The following is a 12,039-nucleotide window of genomic DNA, read 5'->3' as shown; positions in this document are numbered from 1 at the left end:
ACAGGCGTGCACCACCACACCCAGCTAATTTTTTGTATTTTTAGTAGAAATGGGGTTTCACCATGTTAGCCAGACTGGTCTCAAACTCTTGACCTCAGGTATCCACCCCCCTCAGGCTTCCAAAGTGCTGAGATTATAGGCATGAGCCACCACACCCAGCCAATGTTAATGATTTTAAATGGGTAACTTTTTGGAGGGAAGGGCAGTCTTTGAATCGTGATTTTACCCCTAGCCTTGTAACCATGGACAAGGGCCCCAGCCTTTCTCTGCTTTAGTAAAACAGAATTGATAATGCCAACCTCAGAGAATTAGCACAGGGACTAAATACAGCAACTGGTAAGCAAACCCTGTGTTAGCTCTGATCTACCACCCGATGTTAAGGGGCTAGTCATGCAGCCAGTGTCAGCTTTGTTAGTAGCCTTGTGCAGCTGATGACTATATTTGCATTTGTGGTCAACTAAACATTCCCACACACCTCAGAATTGCATTTGGCTGCATGCCACCTGATTGTGGTGGCTTATCATAATAGCTAAGAGATTTATTTTTCTCAAATCCAGAGATAGGCAGTCCAAGGCTGGTGCAGGGACTTAGGAACTGGCATCAGGGACTCAGCTCTTTCTAGACCCCTCACTATCCTTAGCGTGTGGCTTTCATCCTCAAGGTCACAAGATGTCTTAGGTCGGGCTCCCCCAGAAGACATTCCTAAGAAAAGGATTCACATGCAAGTAGTTTATTTGGGAAGTGATCCCAGGAAGGTAAGCAAGTGGGGAAGTGAGACAAGCAAAGGAAGCCCACACAGGATGTGTTCATGAGTGGCTTACTGCTGTGGACAACCAGTGTTCAGGCCCACTGGGGACCTCGGGGAGCTCTCTGCCCCGGAATTGTCCCACCTCAAGGCCAGAGAGCTGGGATATTTATCCATCAGCTTCCATCTGTCATTAGTTAAGGGCTCCTCGCAGGGTCACCAACTCCCCTGGCACTTTCAGCCTGCGTTCTACAGGCTCAGCATGATCCTATAACTAGCAAAAGCCCTCAGATGGAGACTCATAGGAGTTTACAATAGGAAGCCTGTGTGGGCAGAGCAATGACAGCACATCTTTACCTCCAGCTTCGTGTCTACATTCCAGACAGGGAGAGAGGGGTAGAAGGTCAAAGGACACAGCAGATGAGTTTGCACCTTTTTATCAAGGAAGTGATAGCTTTCCCAAAGCCTAACCCAACTTCTGCTATGCAGTGGCCAAAACTAGGAGACATGGCTACCTGTTGCAGCTATAAGAAAGCCCGCAGAGAGGAGCATGTTTATTTTTAACTGGACACATTGTCCCAAAGTTTGAGTTTCTGTAATTAAGAAAGGAAGAATGGAGGTTGTGGGTAACAAGCAGTGTGTGATAAGATCATCTTCACATGAATTACAGGAACAAAATATGGTTCTCTGGTGGATAAAACTGGAAACCATATTCCTTGAAAATGATCACATACATGAACAAAACAAGAATTAGAAGCAATAAATGCTAGGCTAAATCTTTGAGTCATCATTTCTATTGTCTGTAGTACACATAGCTCAGACAGCAGACAGGTTATCAGATTCTGCTGGGGTATAGTTGGCTTTTCTTAACCTATTTATTCATTAACAGGTATTTACTGACCACCTGCTATGTGCCAAGCGTTCTTCCATGAGCCAGGGACTCCACAGTGACAGAGAGTGAATGGCAGTGTTTATCTATTCACTGGGGATCAGAGAAACCCCTTCAAAAAAGACATTGTGCTGAGACCCAAATTATGAGGAACCAGACATTCAAAAATGAGGAGGGATACTCCAGGCAGAGGAAAGAACAATGGCAAGGTCAGCATGTTGGAGGAACAGAAGAAATAGGCCTGTGTGTCTAGTGAAGGGAGACAATCACAAAGCAGGCAGCGGGGGCGGGGAGGGCAAAAATATGTTTAGAAGATTTCAAAGCTCCTTTTGGCTGGCCCCAGAAATGCATTTCTTAGAAGAAATGCTAGAAGTACCTAATTTGGAAAAGAAGATTTACATGTTTAGTGGGGAAAGTCTGATCATTGAAGAGTATTTTTAGTTTTTCCTAAAATCATCTGCAGAAAAAAAAAAAAAAATTACCCTAATTTCCTTTTTCTTTCTTTTTTTTTTGAAAGGGAGTCTTACTCTGTTGCCCAGGCTGGTGTGATCTAGGCTAAACCACCACCACCTGGGTTCAAGCGATTCTCCTGCCTCAGCCTCCCGAATAGCTGGCACTACAGGTGCGTACCACCATGCCTGGCTCATTTTTTGTATTTTTAGCAGAGACAGGGTTTCACCATGTTGGCCAGGCTGGACCTCAGGTGATCCGACTGCCTTGGCCTCCCAAAGTGCTGAGATTATAAGCGTGAGCCACTGCACCCAGCCCTAATTTTCTTTAAGGAATTAAACTCCTTCAGAGCCCCTTAAATTCCAATCATGTTCTTAAGTTTTCATGTTTTTGCTGGAACCTATTGATTAGGAAATATATATATGTAAATACACATATGTCACTCCATCTGCCTAGAGGATCTGAGGCTCCTGCCAGCATGCTTATTCTTCCTGACAGTTGGGAACACTCTGCTTTGCCTCCAACTCAGCTATGCCATAGGGAGGACTCAAATGTCCTAAGTGATGATAAATCAGCCTTTAAGGGACCTTATTCACGTAGAAGAGCAACCCTCTGGGAGATAGTTTGTCCCTAAGCAGAAGGGAATTCATGAGAAGACACTCCCTCTCATGTAGTAGTTTTTCATTGTGGATTTCACTTCTCTTTCAGAAACTAAGCAGACAATTGGACCATTCCTGAGGCTGCTCTTCTAAAGCCCCTTTGTGCTTTGAACACCTAAGTTCATGCCTGTGCATTTAATTTTTAGCAGATGTTTGTTGCACACAAACTGGGAACACTGCTACAAGCAAAACTAGACATGGTCTCTGCTCTTTGGGGAGTTATAGCCTATGGGAAAGCAGATCCAATTCACATAGTCACATATGGAGTGTATAGTTTAAAACTGAGCCGTGCGCTAAAGGAAATGATTCTATAAAAGCCTAGAATGAAAAAGCCTCATGTGGTCAGAGAAGAATTCCCTGAAGAGGTGATACTTAATGCAACAGGCATTATTTGAGGGCTTGTGTTCAGAGCCATGAGCCCGAGCTATGAATTTAAGTTAGATCCTGCTTGGAAGGAATTTACAGACCAGTTGAGAAAATAAGATGCTCCTGTCATAAACCATCTGAAAGAGACAGTGTATAAAGTGCTAAATGGATTAGCACTAGATAATAAATGCAGGAGGACTTAAAGATGAAAAGTGGGTATGTGAGCAGAGAATGGGCAATGCTTTGTGGACCAGGTGAGATTTGAGCTAGACATGGGAGGATGAATTAGTCATAGATGCAGAAAGAAAGGTGTTAATCTGATCATGGAAATCAGAAATCTTCAATGTTGCACTCTTCTCTCTGAAGCATAAAAAATCTAATTTTTTGACCCTCCAAGCTCTGTTCTCATCCTGTCTTCCCAAATCTACCTTTTGAAGATCCTCCCCACTCCCTTGCAAATACCTTAATGTATTCCACCTTTTCTATTAGAATTGTTCTCTCCTTATCAATTGTTTTAGCAACTTGACAGATGACATCATATATTAGTCACCTATTTTTGTAGCTTCTGTATCTTAGGGTAACACCTTTCATATAGAAAAGACAATATTTGCTGCACTTAATGGAACAGGAATGAACTTGTTCTGTGGTCTCTGACTATGCCCATCAGTTGATGTGAGAATTAAGAATGAAGACTTGGGAGGTATGGCCGCCTCTTCTCCATAGCACTCTTCCTTGGTGGCATTACCCACTTCCAAAGTTTTAAATGCCATCCCCACACTGAAGACTCCCAAAGGTATATTCCAGCTCCAAATGTAGCCTTTCAGACTTGTAAATATAATACCTTCCTACTTGGCATCTCCACTTAGCCAGACATCTCTCATGACCTCTCAAAATTAATATGTCAAATACAGAATTTTTTATTCGTTTCCCTGATAATACAAAATCCAGTTTCTCCCCTGACGTCTTCTCTCAGTAAATGACACCATCATCTCATTTGCTTAAGCAAAACAACATCTTTGACTCTATTTGCTTTACTCTTCACATTCATTATGTCTGCAAGTCCTACTGTCTTGCTTCAAAAAACGTATGTACAACCTATCCACTACTCCCCACCTCCACTGACACCATCCTAGCCCAAGACCCTGCCATCTCTCACATGTACTATTTGATGGTCCTTACTGAGCTTCCTGCTTCCACTTTTCTCCCCAGGTCACCCATTCTCCACACTGCCACTGGAATGAACTGTCAAAGTAATAAATTATGTCATGTTACCCTCTGCTTATACTCCACAGCATTTATCCTCACTGAAAAAAAAAAAAAAAAAAAATCAGAAGAAAATCCATCGTCCTTGCCATGACCTAAGGGATGCTAGTAGGACCTGGCTCTCTTCTATGGGTCCAAACTCATTGCCTAACACTCTTCACCTCACCCATTATATCCCAGCCACCCTGGCCTCCTTGCTGTTCCTCTAACACACACACCAAGTCTGCTCCTCGCTCAAAACGTTTTTCATGTTGCCCCTCTGTCTGGAATGATCTACCCCAGATGTTCCCTTGACTGGTTTCTTGTCATTCAGATCTCAGCTTAGTTATCACCATTTCAGGGAGGCCTCCCTGACCATACTAAAGTAGGTGTTCCCAGGTTGGGGTTAGAATGAGGGTTTAATACCCTCTTTTTCATTTTTCTTTTATTTTCATCATAGTATTTGTTGCTATTTGATATTAATTTTTTTATTTATTTGTTTTCTTGTTTATTCTCTGTTTCCCCCATCTAGAACATGAGCTCCATGAAAACAGGGACCTTACCTATCTTATATTCCCAGCAGCTAAAACAGACCCTGGCACCAAGGTGACAATCACTAAATATTTGTTACATCATCAGACATAGAGGATGGATGAATACTGATAAATTATGTGAACTTAAAGAAATCATTTGGCATCTAGGCCTCAATGTACATTTTTACTTGATGAATATGAAGGTAATATGCTACTTGGCTCTTCTGGAACACAAAGGAAGTAGGTAAGATAAAATTAAAAGACTGAAGATTTTACCACTTTATTCTGAGAAAAAATATTGGAATTTATGGGCAAGCCATTTGAACATGGCAATGACAAGCTACTGGAGAAAGAAGTTCATTTCTTTCTTTCTTTCTTTCTTTTTTTGAAACAGTCTCACTCTGTCACCCAGGCTGGAGTGCAATCTTGGCTCACTACAACCTCCCCCTCCTGGGTTCAAGCGATTCTCGTGCCTCAGCCTCCCAAGTAGCTTAGAGGCTAATGAGATTACAGGCGCCCAACCACCACACCTGGATGATTTTTATATTTTTAGTAGAGACAGGGTTTCACCATGTTGGCCAGGCTGGACCTCTGGTGATCTGTCCGCCTTGGCTTCCCGAAGTGCTTAGATTACAGGTGTGAGTTACCACACACAGCCTCATTTATTTTCTTATCCATGAACCTCCTGTGGACAGGGTAAAATGGAGAAAAATAAAATGTATCCAGCTGCAATATAAAAATGTATAAATACAGCTTACATTAATTCAAATATAGTAACATTTTATCTGGCATCAATAGATATTTTGCTAAGTGTTTTGTTTTTTTTCAGATAGTTAATATTCCCATTGGAAGAAGACATTTTTCAACTTGGACATTTTAATAGAAATAGTTTTCCAATGAATTTCAGTACTACCCTCTCTGGCAACACACTGACAGAGTCTTTGTCAATAACTTGGGGGTATGATTGTAAACATGTTATTATATCTGAGTATAAAAGTGATAAGCTCTGCAATCACAGATGTGTAAATCTATTAGGCTTTCTGAGCTCTCTTATGTAGATTGTATAGGTTTTCCTCTCCTCTCGTTTATTTAATCAACAACTATTAATAGGGCACCTAGCACATGCCAGGCGCTTGCTGACAACAAAACCCAGAGTGATAAGATAAATGTACTCCCTGCCCTTCTGGAGGCCAGAATCTTCTGGGGAAGACGTGTCATGATCAAGTACATGTCAAGTACAAGTGTTACAAGAGTCTCAAAGGCCTACCCAGGGGCTCACGGAAGGCCTCTGCAAAGTAGTAGTCTTTTAGCTGATTCCTGTGAAGGAGATGCTCGGGGGAAAAATGTTCCAGGCAGATGTAAAAGCATGTGCAAAGGCCATAAAAGATAAGAGCCAAGGTAAAGGGGTGCCAAAAAAAGACCAGCATGGCTCCCGATATTGCAGAGTGGGCCAGAGCCAATTGCAGGGCCCCCTTGTAAGCTGAGGCCAAGAATTTCTTTTCATTCTAAGAACAAATTAAATGGTTTTAAAGAAAGGAGTGGCATGATCAGTGCTACACTTCAAAATGTGCATTGGAAGAAAGCTAAATAACGAACCTTTGCTTTCATATATATTTTTGGTTTAGATGAAGTTAAAGTATGTGGTGCCTCAGTAACTCAACTTCCGTAGACTATGGAATTAACAAGTTGTGCCCAAGGACATGGAGAAAGGGCAAAAATAAAATGGGTATTCAGGTTAGGGAGTGCCGATGTCAGAAAGGAACCTCATTATTAGAGTTCTATTACATTACTGGACATGTAACATCCTCAATTAAATTCCACTCAACATTGTCCAAGACATCCGTGTACATGTGAAAGATCTAAGGGGAAGATGGTTAGGGTGAAAGAACTCCCACTGGGAATGGATACCTGAATCCTAGACTCACCTTGGCCACTACTGGAAAACTAAGATGATGCCTAAGGGACCCTCCCCTCTCTACAATGTTGAGATACACATACCTTAGCAAGTAGGAGGGTCAAAGGCGGACTCCCCCGCCTGCTCCCCATGTGATCTTAGACAAGTTACTTTACTACTTTATCACTTATTTGCGAAAATTCTACCTCATCAGGTTGTTGTGAAAGCTAAAATGCCAGGGTCAGAGAAAGCCATCAGTAAACTTTAGGGTCACTCTGTGATTGAATAGCTTACTCTCTAACGGCTCACAAATTAGCACTAACAGCAGGAGGAAGTATTTGGAAGTAAGTGTTTCCTTAAGAGAAAAAGAGGCCCCTTGTAAATTAAGAATTCATGTTACATATTACATTTTTCTGTATCCGTTTGAGACTTGGTAACGTTTTGGGAAGCATCTTGCACCATCCATCTGCCCAACATTTGCTCTCTGGAATATCTTTCCTCTAACAGCTTGGCCAACTCCACTTTGAATGTGTTCAGTGCTGCTATCCTTGGTCTATTCTGAGCATGTTATTAACCTGAGCTTTCATATATCAGTATACATTATGCTAAGAGCCAACTTCTTAAGAATTTCTGAGCATCAGTGCAGAAATAAGCTTGGGTGGTTTCTTTGTGGTATCTTTGCAGCCCCCAGGGATATTAATGACAAGTCAAATACCCTCTGCTTTCTTATTATTTTTAAATAACTCAATTTTAAATCACAAATTTAATCCATACACATTGTTTAAAAATATGAACAGTGTAGAAGATTTTTAGGTTAAAAAAGCAACACTCTTCTTTGCCTCCCACCTCCAGCTCCCTAGTTATACTACCCATATATTAGCAGTATTTTATACATCCTTCCAGGAATTTGCTCCCTCCCTTCCTTCCTTTCTATATATATTCTCCATAACTGTCTTTCTTTTATACAAATAATATACCATCTTTACTTCCCAGCTCCCTTCCTATATATATTCCATATAATTATATTTTTATACAAATGAGACTGTACTCTACAGATCCTATTATCTTGGACATTTTTCCATACCAGTACCCATAGATCTGCCTCATTCTTTTGAGTCTTTTGAATGGCTTGCTGGCATTCTATTAATGGAATGTACTCTTTAGCCAACCCCTCTTGATGGACATTTTAGATGTTTGTTTCCAGTATTTTGCTTTTACAAACATCTCTGCAACAAACATCTCTGTAGATATGTCACAGCACACTTGAAGGACTTCATCTGCAAGGTAAGTTCTTCACAGTTTCAAAACTCTGAATAGCATCCTCCTATATGTTTGCCAAACCATGAGCATATCACTGCTAATGTCAGCCTCCAAAAAGAGCTTCTTACAAGGCTAGTGGCTGTCTTACTGGACAACAAAGGAACAATCAATACTGTAAAAGTTATCATTAATCTTTATTGTGAAGATTGGTGATAATGTAACAAAGTGCTTAATATCTGGCATATAATAGTTGCCAAATAAATGGTGGCTATTCATTATGTTGCCTTTGTCCTTGTGAACAACCAGTCAAAATTTATCTCCAAGGCCTAAGGCTAAATATAACTAGAGTCAATGGATTGTTATAATATTAGTAAATTTTAGGTGGCACTTTTTTTTGGGAAACTCCACAATTTATTTAAGAGGAATGTCCAATGGGACAAGAAAGTCCTTTTTAGATGGTAAAGGGAAAACTACAAAACTTTCTGCTTCAATATTAGAAATTTTCTCTAGCTCAGTCTCCAAGAAACCTTCAAATTTTCAACAATATGAAATCAATTCATAGCTGCTAGGTATCAGCCTGAGTGTGTAAAGAAAAGTAATTGCCAACTTAAAGTAATGTTAATTTTACTCTTAGCAAGTATCATGAGGACATTTTTTGAAGGAATTTTGAGCTGGAGATCATGCATTTGCATTATATTCATTCATTTATTCAACAAATGTTTATTGAGCACCTGAATCCAAGCAGGATTCCAGGTTACAGAGGATGCAGAATGAACCAAACCTGTATGGGGCCTGCAATTAAATAGCCGTGTGACCTTGGACAAGCCCCTTACCCTGCATGGACTTTACTCTCCACATCTTTAAAATAAGCTGGCTGAACTACATTATCTCCAGAGATCCTCCCAGATGTATCATTCTGTGCCTGTCCTTAATACATTCTTTTTTTTTTTTTGAGACGGAGTTTCGCTCTTGTTACCCAGGCTGGAGTGCAATGGCGCGATCTCGGCTCACCGCAACCTCCGCCTCCTGGGTTCAGGCAATTCTCCTGCCTCAGCCTCCTGAGTAGCTGGGATTACAGGCACACGCCACCATGCCCAGCTAATTTTTAGTATTTTTAGCAGAGACGGGGTTTCACCATGTTGACCAGGATGGTCTCGATCTCTTGACCTCGTGATCCATCCGCCTCGGCCTCCCAAAGTGCTGGGATTACAGGCTTGAGCCACCGCGCCCGGCCGGCTAATGCATTCTTAATGGTGAGCTCAATTCAGTGCAGCACTAACTGATGCACATGGCACATGAGGGTACCACAAAATCCTTCACAGGTGTACTGCCAAGTTCTGACCAATGGGTACTATGTTAATTGCCTTGAGCTACCATACCAAATTACCACAGAGCTGATGGCTCAAGACAGCAGAAATGTACTCTCTCAGTTCTGGAGGCTGGACTTCCAGAATCAAGGCGTTGACAGGGCCAGGTTCTCTCTGAAGGCGCTAGGGAAGGATCCTTCCTTGCTTCTGGTGTTGCCAACAATCCTCGGCGTTTCTTGGCTTGTAACTGCGTCACTGCAGTCTCTGTCTTCGCTGTCACATGGTGTTCTCCCGGAGGGTCTGTATGTGTCTCTGTTTTCTCTTCTTATAAGATAGCACAGTCACTGGAGTAGGGCTCACCCTAATCCAGTATAACCTCCCCTCAACCAGTAATACCTGCAAAGACCCTATTTCTAAATAAAGTCACATTCTGAGGTTCCAGGTAGACATGAAATTTGGATGGTGGAGACACTATTCAACTTATTATAGCTACTATTTCTTTTGGCTTCTTACCAAGGATATGAACTGTTCCAGCAGTGTCTATCAGCAGACACTGTGCTGGAAAGGTCATGCCGCCTAGTGCGGAGAGGGGTGGGTCTGAGGAAGAGGTAAGGAGTACGTCTGAGCAACAAGGCTGGCAACAAAGGAGCAGGTGTGCTTAATGGAATCTGTCAGGCTGTGCCCTGCAGACATGTATATCACTACAAGCATGGTGAGGTTGAGTGCCCAGGATGTCCTAGGCAGTAAACAGCTCTGTGCAACAGCAACACTGTGTTTGGGATGACAGAGTAAAGGGCAAAATAATTGTGGAAGCTTTTCGAGACACTTGGAGACTTTATAAGATACTGCTGTAGTCATGATGACTTTTGATTGTCAATTTCTTTGATGCTCTTTTGAGTCATTTCATCCCTTCTAGCTGAGCACCAAAAATTCAGTCATTTAAAAGGGCATCCCAAATGCAGGAACGCCGACGGCTGGGCTGTGCAGAGCAGGTATTAAGGACTCCAGCTCTGAAGGGGATTCCAGGGCGGAACCTCTGCTCTCTCATTTTATTGGGTATGTGTCTATGGAAATGTTAGTTTGTTTCTCAAAGCTTAGGCTTCTTTGTCTATAAATTGAAGATAGTAATAGAGCCCCCTCAATCGTTATGTTAAGTAAAATAAGCCTGGCACAGAAAAGACAAAGTTTGCATGTTCTCACTTATTTGTGAAAGCTGAAAATTAAAACAATTGAACTCATGGAGATAAAGAGTGAAGGATGGACCAGGGGTGGTGGCTCACGCCTATACTCCCAGCACTTTAGAAGGCCAAGGTGGGAGGATCACTTGAGGCCGGGAGTTTGAGACCAGCCTGGCCAACATAGCAAAACCACATCTGTGCTAAAAATACAAAAGTTAGCTAGGCGTGGTGGCATTGCCTGTAATCCCAGCTGCTTGGGAGGCTGAGGCATGAGCATCACTTGAACCCAGGAGGCAGAGGTTGCAGTGAGCCAAGATTATGCCACTGCACTCTGCCTGGGCAACAGAGCAAGATTCTGTCTCAGGAAAAAAAAAAAAAGAGAGAGAGAGAGAGAGTAGAAGGACAATTACCAGAGGCTGGGAAGGTTAGTGGGGGACAAGGGAAGTAAGGGTGACTAATGGATATAAAAACATAGAAAGAATGAATAAGACTTAGTATTTGCTAGCACAACAGGGTGAATGTAGTAAAAAATAATTTAGTTGTATATTATTTAATAACTAAAAGAATATGACTGGCTTATCTGTAACACAAAGAATAAATGCATGAAGGGATTTACCCTGATATGTATTACATGCCTGAATCAAAATATTTACTATGTAACCCATAAATATATATATAATACATAAATACTATGTATTACATGCCTGAATCAAAATATTTCATGTAACCCATAAATATATATACTTATTATGTATTTGTAAAAATTGAAAGTTAAAAATAATAATAATAAAACCTCCTCATAGGATTGCAGTGAGAAATTTGAAGAAAAATAATTTATGTGCAGCAGTAAACACACTGCCAGGAACATAAAAATGTGCTTAATAAATATTTGTTTCTATTAAACTATCCACCCTTTTTTTCCTGTGCTGGAGGATCTCTCCCAACAAAGATATAAACATGCGAATTCTCTCATATTAAAACAAAAAACAACCTTTCTTGATTCTATTCTCCAACACCCTCACTTTACAGTGAAATTTTTTAAAAGAATTTTTGTTCCCTCTGTCCCCACATCTTCTCCTCCCAGTCTACAAAGATGGTCTTGCCCCTCTCCCAAACCCTCCCCTGACACTGTGATCTTCCGTGACCTCCATGCTGCTAATTCCAGTGGTCAGTTATCAGTACTCATCTTACTTAACCAGTCAGCAGCTCGTGACTATCATTAATTCCTTTGTTCTTTAAACACTTTTTCACTTGGGTTCCTGGAGTACCACTTACCCTTGGCTGTCTGCCTACTTCTTTCCTACCCTGGAGTGCCCTGGGGGCTCCCCTAGACTTCTCTTCTTTTGTCTTTGCTTCCTCCCTAACTGATCTCATCCAGCCATGAGGCTTTAAATACCGTCGTCTATCAACCACTGAAGGCACATAACATTAGATATCCAGCCTGAACATTTCTCCTGAACTTGACCCATTCAGCATCTCTATTTGGATCTCAAATAGACATCTCAAACTTAATATA

At 41.4% G+C, this 12,039-nt stretch overlaps 1 protein-coding gene across 2 annotated transcripts in view; it reads right to left on the bottom strand.

Moving 5' to 3' along the window:
• Positions 1–12,039, bottom strand: part of FAM114A2 (family with sequence similarity 114 member A2) — a 195,184-nt gene that overhangs the window by 65,823 nt on the left and 117,322 nt on the right. The gene's annotated exons all lie outside the window — the stretch shown is intronic.

Source organism: Saimiri boliviensis, chromosome 1, assembly GCF_048565385.1.
Source record: "Saimiri boliviensis isolate mSaiBol1 chromosome 1, mSaiBol1.pri, whole genome shotgun sequence".
Taxonomy (NCBI): domain Eukaryota; kingdom Metazoa; phylum Chordata; class Mammalia; order Primates; family Cebidae; genus Saimiri; species Saimiri boliviensis.
The sequence above is the reverse complement of the archived record's forward strand: the minus strand, read 5'-3'. Positions and strand labels throughout refer to the sequence as shown.